A 14573-nucleotide genomic window follows, 5' to 3' on the forward strand; every position below is an offset into this window, starting at 1 on the left:
CTGCTGAAGCTGGCGCAGAGCGCCTCAACGTCATAGTCCTCGCCGAAGTAGCGCGGGCCGTCATTGAGGCGAAGGTCGCTGAAGAGGACGCTGAGGTTCTCCATGGCGGCGACGACGATGCTTGGGAGAGCCTCGTCATCAGAATCTTCGTCCGAATCCGCATGGCGGACGGGGACGTCGATCATCATGGGCGTCGCCTCATCGAAAGCAAGCTCCACGGGCCTGCAGACTGATCCGGACACGATGCATCCGGTGGTGTAGGTGCGGGGCCCCGCCTAGCGCGTAAAGCCAGCCGATGCCGCGATCGGCCCCATGGTGGGCGCCAAATGTCGGTGAATACTCACAACATATGCCATGGGTAGGCTAAAGTCGGTGAGAACCGAAGGGACAAAGGTGGGCGCTGGGAACAATGTTGGTACACGCATGGGACGCACGATGTACCCAGGTTCAGGGCTCTCCGTACAGATAATACCCCTAATCCTGCTGGTGTGTTTGATGTATGGGAATAGAGTACAATGTCGCTCCTGGAGCTGTGTTGGGAGGAGGAAGAGGGGAGCAGCCGGCTCATCTCTGCCTCTCTCTCTGTGGGTTGGTGAGTGTGTAGTGTCGAAGGGCTGGTGAATGATCGGCCCCTCTGCATGGGGGCCGACCGGGGGGTTTTATAGACGAACCCGCCGGCCTACAATATGGATAAAGGGTACAGGCATCGGACCCGGCTAGCTGCTTCGCCGGCTGGCCAGGGGCCCATAAGGGTCTTGTCTTGTCAATGAGGGGCCCGCCGGCTGGATGGTCTCGATTACCTGTGGGACCCGCCGGCTGGCCAATGGGGCTTCCGCGTAAGGTTGATGCTGAGCACACGCTGTACGTCAAGCGTCGCCCCGCGAGGTGCTTCATGGGCCGGCAGTACGGCCGCCTCTACTATTCCCCACGCCGAGTGCAGTAATGGAGTGGGAGTGTGACGGTCCGACACTATGCTAGGTGATGGATCAGAGCCGAGGTAGGTCAGCGATGTGGCCGCCGACGCTCGTACCTGCTAGGCGCCCTGATCCTGTACCTTTGCTAACAGTAGCTACCTTTAATCGTGAGGTCTCTTCCTGACCTACGATCTGATGTGACTTGTGATCCTCAGCCGGCTAGCCTGCTTGGTCAGCCGGCTTGAGGTGGCCGCCTCCTCCTCAGTCCGGCTGGCGGGACCAGGCCGGCTCTGAAGGGGAGGTCGCCTGCGTTCTAGCCGGCAGGGGCTGCCTGGCTGGCCAGAAAGGTGGCTGCCTTGTCTTCCAGCCGGCAGGTGATGCCTAGCGAGTCAGAAGACTTGGGCCTTGGGAACCTCCATATCTTCATGTCCATTGGGCCGGAAATGAAGGAACATGCTTGATGAGCCTACCCCGGGGTTATCCCCCCGACACCATGCGAATAGGAGTTATGTTTATAATTTCTATCCTCATGATGGAGAGAGCATAGCTCAAGTTTGGGGAGACTGAAAACTTTAATGCTAAAATGTCCTAACCATGGGCTCCCCAAAGATGTGATTATTACTAATTTCTATGCTAGTCTCTCTCGACAGGATAAAGACTTGCTCGATGCTTCCTCTATGGGTTCTTTCACAAACGAAAGGACTGATGCTAAATGGGAACTCCTTGAAAGAATTCAACGCAATACTGAAGATTGGGAGATCGACAAAGGTAAAGAGTCAGGTATAAATTATGAGTATGATTGTATTAAGGGCTTTGTTGAAACTGCATGTTTTAATAAGTTTAGTGCTAAGTTTGGTCTTGATTCTCAAATCCTTGTTGATTTCCTCAAATCTATTGCTTCACATCTTAATATGCCTAAGGAGAATTGGATCAAGCATCATGAACCTTTTAAAGAGATTTGCAAAGAAAATGAAATTGTTAATGATAATTGCAACATGTATGATCCAATTCCTGAAAACAAAGTTTTATATAAGCATGTTAATTTTTATGGAGTGGATAGACCTTGTGAAAGGCCTATGATTGAAGAAGAGAAGTATTGTAAGCAACTTAAGCATGAAAGAACAATTACTTGGGTTAGGGATTTAAATGAAATTGCTAGAGAATTGTGTGACCTTTATCCTTTTACTTGTGAACTTTGTGGTATAGAGGGTCACTTTAATTTTCAATGCATGTATTTTCAAAACATAAGTGTTAACCAGTTGTGTGATAACATGATCACTTCCGATCTTTATGATGAACTTATGTTATTTTTTATGTGTGAAGAGTTATCAGAAAAAACCTCTTGGCTACATGATAATGCCTTAGGAATAAACAACACTTTGCAAAAATGCCATCTCTATTGTGTTGTTAATTTCCATGAAAATGATTACATACGTAAGATTAGAAAGGAGGGAACTTTACCAAGGCGTAAAAATGTCTCTTATGTTTCCACTAATAAAAAGGAGAGTTTCTCCCAAGTTTCCCCTATTGTTTCTAATGATAAACCAGAATATGTGGAGAAGCTTCCTCTCCGACCACTCCCTCCTAAGGTGAAGAAGAAGAAGAATGGGTATCAACCTGGCCTGAGCATATTCCTCGCTCAACTTTTATCCTAACGGACATAAATTTATGGAGGATGGTGAGCTTGATTGCATTCATTATTATCTTGATGATAAGTCTGTAGGTACTATTTAAGATGATTTTGATTATGATATGCATGTTACTTATTGTGATTGGGAAGATGATGATAATGCTACTTATGATCTTGAAAATCTTTTTGGTACCAACTCTAAAAATGATGATATGGGAAGCTCTAAGCTTGGGGATGATAGGATTGCAAGTCCTTTATCCATTAGTGACGTGATAATTGATAATTCTTCTGCTAGTAAGAATGAAGACAACATGTTTACAAATATAGTTGCTAACAATAATAATGCTCTTCTCTACCATGATGATGTTATAACTCCTATCTATAGTGATTGTAAAGATACCTATGACATAAGGAGAAATTATCCATATGAAACTGGTCATAATCATGGAGGGAATTACTTCCTTGCTGAACACCATTTCCCCAATACACAATTAATCTATAGTGTTCAAGTTGTTTATGATAGTCCTACTCCCGCTATTACCAATGAGAAAGATTATGCTTATGTGGATAGTAAGAGTACCTTTTTGCATGTGGATCATGGTAAGAATGCTTTATGTGATACTTATATTGTTGAGTTTATTCATGATCCCACTGAAAATTATTATGAGAAGGGAACACATGCTTATAGATATTTCAATAATATCAAGTTCCCTCTCTTTATTTTGAAGGTTTTGAAGCTGCACTTGTTTTGCCTTCCTATGCTTATTGCTTTGTGCTTCAATGAACTATTCTATTGAAATATTCCTATGCATAGGAAGCATGTTAGACTTAAATGTGTTTGGTATTTTCTTCTTGATGCTCTCTTTTGTTCTACAACTCTTATTCCTACGAGAGCATCATTAAAATCTTAAGCCTATCTTTATGGCTATAAAGAAAGAGCTCTAGGGAGACAACCCTTGTTATCTTTACTTTGAGTTTTTACTTTCAGTTTTTAGTGGTCTTGATGTGTGGTACTATTGTAGTAACATCATTTTATCTTTATTTTTAAGCTCTGTGACAAGTTTTAGCCTCTGATTGCAAGAAAGTTCAAAAGTTGTGACATGGTGTCCAGAAACAGATTCTGTCTGCTTGACGGAAAAATTCACCAAAAATCACCAGATCATCTTTTTGATCTGAATTGTTTTTACAGTATGCTCTATACAATTGACTTTCTGGCATCTGTTCTGAGTTTTTTGATTTGAGTTGCATAAGTGCCCTAAAAAAATATTTACTACCTGCTGGTCTGTTTTTCACAGATCCTGCCACATTTTGCGTTTTCATAGTTTTGCAAATCTAAAGATTGATTTTTCTTTGCAAAAACTTTTTGGCAATCTTGAGAAACAGTAGATCTTCATGAAAATCTTTATTACCAGTGGAGAAAAATTATTTTATTATGGGTACTAATCACTCTAATCAGCTTATGATGAGTTTCGTATGAAGGGAGTTTTCAAGTATGCGATGGAAGATGGTGAAAGAAGATCCAGGAGTGTCAAGCGCTCAATCTTGGGAATGCCCCCATGCACCTCCAAGAAATATTCAAGGAGACTCAAGAGTCTAAGCTTGAGGATGCCCCCGTGCATCCCCTTCTCCATCAACAATCACCAGTTTGTCCTTCTCCATGCTATATTTTTATCACTTCATATGTTATGTGCTATGCTTGGAGCATCCCGCTCTTTAATTTTTAGTTTGTTTTAGTTTTGCTTGATGTTCATAACAAGTTGGACCCTAGCCTTCTTTGTTTGGGAGAGAAACACGCTCCACTCCACCCTAGAACACAACATAGGTTTTCATGCTTATCTTTTTGTGTGTTCTTTATCTTTTCATAGCTGCTACCACGTTTAGCTCTTAGTTTTCATGCTTTATCTTTTATGAGCTTTTATTTAGGATGCTTTTGGAACTATCTTGAGTTATCATGTTTATCTTGTTTAGAGCGTTGGCTTGTTGCACTGAGTTGTGTGTCTTGCATGAGTAGTTAATTGAGGTTTCTATTTAAGTGTAGTAGTAACTTGCAATAGTTTTGAGGTATTGATTTGAGTAACGTTTGGACTTTTGGTGTCAAGAGCTTGAGCCTATGAGTGATAGGTGTCGTATTTTGGGAATCCGTGTGTATTTTCAAAAACTACAGAAAAATTAGTTGATAGCTATAGCTACTAGATGGATCGCTAACCTCTGGAGGGGTTGGAATATATAGAGTACCCTCACGTTATCATGGGTCGAGGATTCGCAAGGATAACCAAACTCCCAAACACTCCTCCTTGGGGTACTTGTCTCTTTGTGAATCTCATGACTAGATAGAGAGTTGCCGATAATAAGTGCATGAGTTCTTTGGACTAATGTGAGTATTCGATTGTTGGCACTTCCAATGTCCATATTTTGCTAACCTCTTCGGTACCGTGCATTGCCGTTTCTCATCTTGAGAGTTGGTGCATACTTCGCTGGTGCATCCAAACCCTTGGCATGATACACTCTGTCATCATAAGCCTCATTATATCCTTCCTCAAAACAGCCACCATACCTACCTATTAAGGAATTTCCATAGCCTTTCTAAGATACATTGCCATGCAACATCCACCATCTCATGACTTGATCTTCATGTCATACATGCTTTTGCTTGATCGAGGAGCCGCATGCTAGTTGGGCTTTTCCCTTATCATTGCTACATGACGCGCTAGTATCATTGCATATCCTGCTACACTCGTAGAGTCATACATTTGCATACATCATGATAGTTTTCATTTATCTTTATGTTGAGTACTTCTTATAAAGTGTGTAGATCTTATTTTTATTCTTGTAAAATATAGAGTGTTGCCCTTAAGTGAGGAAAAAATCCCAAAGAGGACAAATTAAAAGATCCCAAAAGAGGACACATGAAAAGATCCCAAAGAGGACAAATGAGAGATAAATAAAAAGAGCCAAAGCGGACACAAAAATAAATAAAATAAAAAGAGAGAAGGGGGCAACACTACTATGCCTTTTGAAAGATCCACACTCGTACTCCATTGTTATATTTGTACTCCATAGAGATTATCATTCATGCATAACTACGTGGGGACCCTTACACTATATAACTTGGCTTGTATATTCCAATGATGAGCCTCCTCAAATGAGCTCTAGGTCTTCATGAGCAAGCAAGTTGGATGCACCCCCACTAGTTCCATTGGAGAGCTTACCTTAGCTCATATGTGCATTCGTTGCATGGCAATCCCTACTCCTCACATCATATCTATCATGTATCTTTCTCTCACCTATGATTGTCCTCATTGATGTGAGACTTTCAACCTTTTTCTGTCTTGCTTCCCCATCATTATTCTGTTTGCCATCCTAAGTGCCAATATATCCTGCTCGCGCTCATACATTGCATGAGTGCTCAAAGTCGAAAGGGAGAGGATCATTTTGACTTGTGCCTCACTAGTGGTCTGGGGATGAGTCAAAATAAGATTCCGAAGGAGACCAAGTGTGAAGTTCTAGTAGATTGAGTTCTTAATTAAACTATATAATATTTTTATGCTCTAAACCCATCTCCCACTTCTTGCACGCAAACACCATTTGGAGACATTCGAGTCACGGACAACGAGAGCTCTTGCACCTTTATGTTCTTACTTTGCTAGTTTCAATACTAGATATAGACTCTTGCTTGTCATTGTCTTGACTTGATCTGCATATCTTACTTGCTTTACTTTGAAGTTCTTATATTTGTGTTAGCATGTCACCACATAAATTATTTGTGTTATCATTTACCTACTCGAGGACGAGTAGGAATTAAGCTTGGGGATGTTGATACGTCCCAAACGTATCTATAATTTCTGCTTGCTCCATACAAGTTTTGGGTGATATTGCTATGTGTTTTGTACACTTTCATACATTTTTCAACATATTTGGACTAACCTACTAACTCAGTGCACCCAATACCAATTTCTGTCTGCTGATGTTTGCGAATTGCAGGTTTATACCCATATTTACAGTGCCTGAAAAATTCCATAAAAAATATAAAAAAACTCAGCATTCTAGAAGACTCCACACGACCGAAGGAGGGCCAGAGGGGGCCCACCAGGCCTCCAAGCACCCTGGTGGCGTGGCCTGCCCCCAAGCCGCACGAGGAGGCTGCCTGGTTGAGGCCCACCCCCTCTGGTGCCCTACCTTGGCTCCTATTTTTATCCCCGTGGAGGAAACCCTGAGGTCGGAACCCTTTTCTCCAGAAGCAATTCCGATCTCCGCTGCCATCGCCAACAAGTTTCGGGGGACTAGAATTCCTGTGCCGTCACCCTACCGGGACGAGGAAGTGACCCCGGATTCATCTCCATCGATGTTGTTTCCTTCCGCCATGAAGCGGGAGTAGTTCCTCCACGGGGCCGAGGTCTTCTACAGTAGCTATGTGGTTAATTCTCTCTCCCATGATGCGATCTTGATTGTGATCATAGGCTATGTTAATCTAGGGTGATCCCATGATGTTTCCGCTTCTTCTATGTATTGGATTGATGTACTCACTTGATCTTATCTAGTATAATCTCTGAGACCATGGTGACAGCGGTCTAATGGACATGGATTAGAAGAATATTTTCATGAGTGATTTCCCCTTTTGTGAATTGATTGAAGATTGAGAGTCTATTGGTGCTTGTCTTTGGCTATCCTTAAGATATGTTGTGGGATTATGGTACACTCTTTGGATGGCCGCGGTGACATTGGGAAATCCATAGATGAGAACTACAAACTTTGAGGTGTGCTTTTGTAGCCCTACATAATTCTCGTTCTCACTTGATCACAAAGGAATGATCTCCGAGTACGTCTCCATTGCATGTTTTAGTGGAAATATCATGTGATTAAACTATGTTAATGTTGTTGGGAGTTGCCACTAGTGAAAGTATGTAGCCTAGGCCTTGTTTCTTACCATTGTTACACCGTTTGTGCTCACTTTCGTCACTTGCTACCTTGTTGTAATTTTTATTACAGATTTATATTACCTTGCTTGCCACACCTATCACCCATATTTTACCATCTCTCTCTTGAACTAGTGCACCTATACAATTTATCATTGTATTAGGTGTGTTGGGGACACAAGAGACTTCTTGTTTCTTAATTGCTGGGTTGATTGAGAGAGACCACCTTGAACCTCTACTTCCCTGAGTTCGATAAACCTTAGGTCATTCACTTGAGGAAAATTCCTACTGTCCTACAAACTTCTGTGCTTGGAGGCGCAACACAGTCTACAAGAATAGAAGCATGCGTAGACATCAGGGGGTCTTTGTCGTTTGCCGTGCGTAGGCTTTTGTCATCTGCCGCGCGTGGGCCTTTGTCGTCTCGTGCGCGCGTGGGGGGGGGTCTTTGCCGTCTGCCTTGTGGACCTTTGCCGTCTACCTGGGTCACAAGCGGATGGCAAAGTGACCATATAGGTCAGCCATGCTGCCCCGGGTTGCACAGTTGTGCGCCATGTGGCACCTTTGCCATCGGGTGGCGGACGGTAAAGGCCTTTGTCGTACGCTGGCACACGACAAAATGCTTGTATTGTCACTTTTTTGTTTGTTTTCAGTTATTTCCCTGCATTTTCAAAATACTTTTATGATATATATAATTTCAAACATCACATGTAGATTCAGACATCATAGAAGAACCATAGGCCATGTATCTAACATCATCCTGAAAATATTGAGCAAGACAACAAATATTTTCACATAGTTCATCCATATATACACATAGTTTGAAACATCCCATTGTTCATCCATACAGATCGAAACAAAAAGAAACCAACAACAGCCCATCAATGCCACCTTCCATGAAGTGAACCAAATCTGCAAAATAAGAATAAGAAAGTTAGAAGGAGAATAAGAAGAAGAATACTAGAAGAAGAAGAAGAAGAAGGAGAAGGAGAAGAAGAAGAAGAAGAAGAAGAAGAAGAAGGAGAATAAGAAGGAGAAGAAGAAGAAGAAGAAGAAGAAGAAGGAGGAGGAGGAGAAGGAGAAGGAGAAGGAGGAGGAGGAGAAGGAGAAGGGGGAGGAGGAGGAGGAGGAGGAGGAGAAGAAGAAGAAGAAGAATAACAATAAGAATAAGAATAAGAATAAGAATAAGAAGAAGAAGAATAAGAATAAGAATAAGAAGAAGAAGAAGAAGAAGAAGAAGAAGAAGAAGAAGAAGAAGAAGGAGAAGGAGGAGGAGGAGGATGAGGAGGAGGAGGAGGAGGAGAAGGAGAAGAAGAAGGAGGAGAAGAAGAAGAAAGAGAAGGAGAAGAAGAAGGAGGAGGAAGAGGAGGAGGAGGAGGAGGAGGAGGAGAATAATAATAATAATAATAATAATAATAATAATAAGAAGAAGAAGAAGAAGAAGAAGAAGAAGAAGAAGGATAAGAAGAAGGAGAAGGAGAAGGAGAAGGCGGAGGAGAAGGAGAAGAAGAAGAAGGAGGAGGAGGAGGAGGAGGAGGAGAAGGAGGAGGAGGAGAAGAAGGAGGAGGACGAGGGGGAGGAGGAGAAGAAGAAGGAGAAAGAGCAGAAGAAGAAGAAGGAGGAGAAGGAGAAGAAGAAGCAGAATAAGGAGAAGAAGAAAGAGAAGATGATTACAATACTTATATTATTTTGAGATTATTATGTCATTTAGGAGGAAGATAAGCTAAGTATATGACATTTATGAGCTAACCAAGGTTCTTATGCTATTTTGACCTAACTAAGCTAATTATGTCATAAATGAACTAAAGCTAATTATGTCATTTTGGAGGATAATTAGCTAAGTATGTCTTTCTTAGGGAAAATAAGATAAGGATGTTGCATAATAGGGCTAACTAGCATGTACGAAGCTAATTATGCATTTGTTAAGCATAACACTAGAGAAAATTTACCGTTTGTGTTATCAAGGACGTGAATCACCGGGGTTGATCAGGGCGGGTTCACCTAGAGAAGGGTCGTGCGATGCGGCTCGGGAGTTATTCTGCACCAAAGATATTTTGCAATGTCTTGTTAACATGATGGCACTCAAATGTTAATACTAGTAACTAATGACCATTCAGATGAAACTCACCATTCCAACCGCAGAAATGTGTGGCATCGACGGAGGGGTCTAACCGGTCTTCTCGCACATAAACTTCATATTTGGTTTTGAAGAGTCAGTCATATTAGTTAGTAATGAAACGGACAGTACATGCAAGATTTGGTTAATGTGAAAAAGAAACATACCACAAGGAGCTCGTGCATGGACCGGTGAGCCGCCTCATTCCGTGCCCCCTCCTCCGCCAACAACCGAGACGTCTTCTCCTCCGTGGCCCGAGCCGTCTCCGCCGCCACCCGGTCCCTCTCCTGCAGAAGCTCCTGAATTGTCGCTCCCTCTCTGTGATGAGCAGCCTGCAACACCACTCCTCGTTAGCATTGTAATCATCGGTGGCCACACACACAGTGTAATGGATGAAAGTTTTCTGATCCCGTATAACTAACCTTGATGGCGAGATCGACTGGCTGTGCACGAGGCCTTATCTCAGGATAGGAGCTCGTCTGGCGCGCCTTGTTCTACGGGAGAGTGAGACGACAACGTATCAACCCATCTCTAATGGCTATGGAGCCATGGGGCCTCCCGCCACCAGATATCATCACCAGCTCTAGATCGAAAGGTTCCTGGCTTGGGTTAAAGTCCTCCCCTTTCCTTGCCTTCCCCTTCTCCTTGTATCTCACGAGCTTGTTGTGGGAGGAGATGTTGGTGAACTTATATGGATGGTCGAGGTTAGACTCAGAGAATGCCTTGACCTTCTTCTAGGAGGCAGTATGGTCCATGCCATAGAGGTCATACACATGTGGCACCTCCGTGTTATTCTGATGCGCCTAAAATAGAGAACAAAGTATTAGTAAAGGGCTCAAGGTAGCATGAAAAATGAATTGCATGAATCATGAAGCAAACCACATACCCAGTTCCGTCCAAACGAAAATAAGTTGGCTCTACCTTGATGGTGTGGCACACCAAACATTTGGGCACGCCGGTCCTTTGCATTGCCATGGACGGCTCGCCATTCGCCTATGCACCACTCATCCACCAACACCTCCCAACAATCCATCTTATCCGCACACCATCTCGGGGGCACCTATAAGTTAGTAAAGAGAAATTTGAGCGCTACGCCTACGAATCAAATCAAGAAAACTAAGTACAAGGCCTTAAGAATAGGTAATTACCTTCATGTACTGGTCCTTCTTCAGAAACTTTCTGTGGAACTCCGACTTGTCCTTCTTAATACTACACGATGCGTAGTAGTCTCGAACAACATGCGACCCAGCTTCGTGGTGTAAGTTCTATAATAGGTGCTTGCACTCGGCCTCGATAACCTTGGCAGCCGCCTCCTCATATCCCTCCTCACACCCGTAGAAGGTCTGCAATCAAACGGGATAACACTGGTTAGTAAAATAACTAGCTATATTGTTAATTTTAGATTGTGTGAAAGGAGAAATTACCAAAAAGTTGTTGATCACCATCTCGGCCCTCGTGTGGCACAAGACACCATCGATCATCTCCTCCGGCGGGGCCTAGGCAACCATGTAGTGCTCCCAGCTAAATCCTAGCGTAGGAACCTCACCCTCACCGGGCAACATGGCAAACCCCGGGAAACTTTGCCGGCAAAGCACACCAAGGAAGGTGTTTGGCTTACAGACTCCAAGGGGGTGATCCCAGCCCCAACAGTATGACAAGGTCAACGCATTAGATATTTGAAGAAACTTGAAGGCAAAAGGTACAAAAAGAGTAAATGTATTTACTTCTCCCCTTCAGGCCTAATCATCGGTCTCTGCTAAAGGGTCGCCCGCACGGTCTGGAGACGTGTACTACCACGCTGGTACACAGTGACCCCCTCAACCACGTCGCCCTCACTATCAGTATACTCATCCCCACCACCATCAGCATGGCCACCCGGCCCCTCGGTCTAATCCGGCCAGGTACCCCATCCGGACGAAGCCTCTAGGCGGGAGTCTCCTCGGACATAGCCCCTGGTATAGGAGTCTCGTGGGTCTAAGCCTCTAGAACCGGAGTCTCATGAGTCAAAAGCCTGTTGACCCGAGGCTCCTGGTCCGGAGTCCCCGTAGCCTCCACCTCAAACGGGTCCACCCTAGTAGTCCTGTGCTCAGATGAATGAGATGGAGGTGGCGGCGAGGAAGGCATAGTTGTTTTCCTACCTCTCCCGCAGCCATGTCCTGTACCCTTTGCCTTCTTCCCTACCTAGCCTCCTCTCCCGGTGGGCAACAACATCGACAAAGAACCACCCGTGGGTGTTCCTAGACTGTCTGCCAACACTCTCCGGGGAGATAGGGTGGAATGGAAGGACCCCTCCCGCGGGCCGCTGACGAAGTACCCCCCGAGCGATTTGGACCCACGCCAAACATCTTTGAGCACCTGCCATGATAAAGAGTAAAATAAATTAGTACAACATAATAAATTGAAAACCAGACATGAATAATAATTTGTACATATATAATTTAAGTTGGGATGCATACAAACTAATAATAGTCTGGATCGTCTATATATGCTTCAGGATCAATACATGCATCATCATCATCACTATCACGCGTGTTGTCATGAATGACGTGATCATCGGGTTCACCAACATCAACATATGGAAGGCCTTTGTGTAATCGCTCAAGCATTGATAGGTCATCCATAGCAGTAACCTCTTCCAGTTCCGGCTCAGTTGGTTTCGGCTCAGGGATGAAGTCGGGCTCACTGTCGCTGTCTACTTCCATGTTCTGGGTGAAGTAGAGCGGTTCTTGAAACAGTTCTCAGAAAGACGTGTTTCTTGGAAGAATTCTCTGTCATATGTGTCTGGGTTAATGTGAGGTTCATAATCCTCTTCATTTTGGGGAGGTGGTATAGCATGTGACGACACTTTATAAACAACATCCTAACCATTCAGATTCTTATTAGTTTGGCAGGCCCACGGTAGATAGAAAACTCGGGTCGCTTGTTAAGCCGTAATATAGACATCGGGAACATCTAAATGTGTGCTTTGATTGATTTCGACTAGCCCTATATGTTCATGAGTCCTTCTAGTCTCCTTCGACTGGAACCAATAACATTTGAATACTAAGACATTCGGTGGGTTTTCACCATAGAATTGAAGTTCATAATTGCTTCAACTCTTCCATAATACTCGGTACCTCCTTCGTCGATAGCAGAGACACCACAATTGGTAGATTGCTAGTCGGGCATAGATAGCTCTTTTCCAAAGGTATGAAAGTGATACCATTAATGTTGTATTTCTCAAATGAATGGGCCTTATAGTCAAAACCATTAGTGGCTTGTCTCAATTCGGCATCCATAGACTCTGAATTAGCCTACAAGTTTAAAAGGAAATGATTGTTGCATTAGCCACAAATTAGACCAAGAAATGAAGTGGTCCATTATTGATAATTACCGTTTGTTTGAACCAAGAGATGAAAGCGGGATAGCCGCCTCCATGCTTTGCCAGAAGCTCATACTCTTCGACGGAATCATTTTGGATCACCGCTCCATTCGAGAATTTGGTGACATGTAGACTATCTCAAATATCCAGGAATAAGAGCAGTTCAAAGGAATTATAAGTTGTGGAAAAACTTACCAAGAACTTACTCGACGTACGGCCGCACTTCTGTTAGGTTTTTGAAGATATACAACGAAATGGTCCACCATTCTTCAACATCCAATGTTATTGGTTTCGAAGCACCGACTGATGCGAGCTTCCCTTTTGATAGGCTAAGGTTAGATCCACCTTTTTTAGGGTCGCCAACATTGTACCGAGGTTTCGGATTATGCAAATGACGATTTCTAGCTTCGTAGTGTGCTGCCATGAAGTTTGCCACCTCCTGAGTAATGAATGCCTCGACCATCGATGCTTCAATTCTATGTTTATTTTTACATTTTTCTCGAAGCGTCTTCTGCATCCTCTCAGTTGCAGAGCACCAATGATTTTGCACGGGCCCACAAAATCTTGCCTCGGTCGGGAGATGTAAAATCAAATGCTGCATTGGATTAAAGAAGCCCGATGGAAAGATCTTCTCTAACTTGTAGAGCAACCCCGACGCCAACTCCTCCATTTCATATACCACACGAGGCGATAGTTCTTTCACACAAAGAACACGAAAGAAATAGCTCAGCTCTACCAGCACTAGCCATTCATCCTCGGGAATAAAGCCACGTAACATCACCGACATTACCCACTCAAGCCATATGTGCCAATCATGACTCTTGTGACCAAATATTTTAAAATTTTCAAGACTCGCTCCCCTCTTTAGATTCGTTGCATACCCATCGGGGAACATAAAGTGCATTTTGACCCACAAGATAATTTTCCTCATAGTTGGCCTTCCAAGATTGAACCAGGCCTTTGGCTTCGACTAGTTCTGCTTTCCTTTCGATTGTCGCACGTTTTGTAATGGTCTATGACAAAGAATCTCTTGATCGACTCTAGCCTTAGGATTATCCTTTTGCTTCCCCTCTATGCCAAACACTGTACCCAAAATGGCCTCTCCGATATTCTTTTCAGTGTGCATCATGTCGATGTTGTGTGGAAGAAGGAGGTCTTTGAAGTAAGGCAGATCCCAAAAGCATGTCTTGTGAGTCGAGGCATGCTCTGAATTATACCCCTTGAAATACCCTAGACGCTATGGATCAGGCTCGAGAGCGTTTAACTGATCCAGGCTTTGTTGCCTGTCAACGCAGGCGGTGCCAAGGTTTTGACAACTTTACCTTTGGTAAAGTTCTTCTCGTCTTTTCTGAACTTATGGCGAGGATCTAGGAACTGTGTGTTGGGGAATGATGACGAGTTGATGGATATACTTCTCGCGAGTCGTTGGTAACCCCAAGTGGAAGGTGGAGATGTAGTCAGTAGTAGATTTCCCTTACACGGAGACTGTAAGGTTTATCGAACCAGGAGGACTCCTAGGCTCAACAAGTAGGTGTCTCCTGTCCTGATCAGCAGAAGACGTGGACCTGCACACATAAAAAATAACTATACTCCCAACGAGTACAAGGAGGTTGTCAATCTCTCCAGCCTTGTAGTTTGCAAA

This window comes from Hordeum vulgare, chromosome 7H, assembly GCF_904849725.1.
Source record: "Hordeum vulgare subsp. vulgare chromosome 7H, MorexV3_pseudomolecules_assembly, whole genome shotgun sequence".
Lineage (NCBI taxonomy): Eukaryota > Viridiplantae > Streptophyta > Magnoliopsida > Poales > Poaceae > Hordeum > Hordeum vulgare.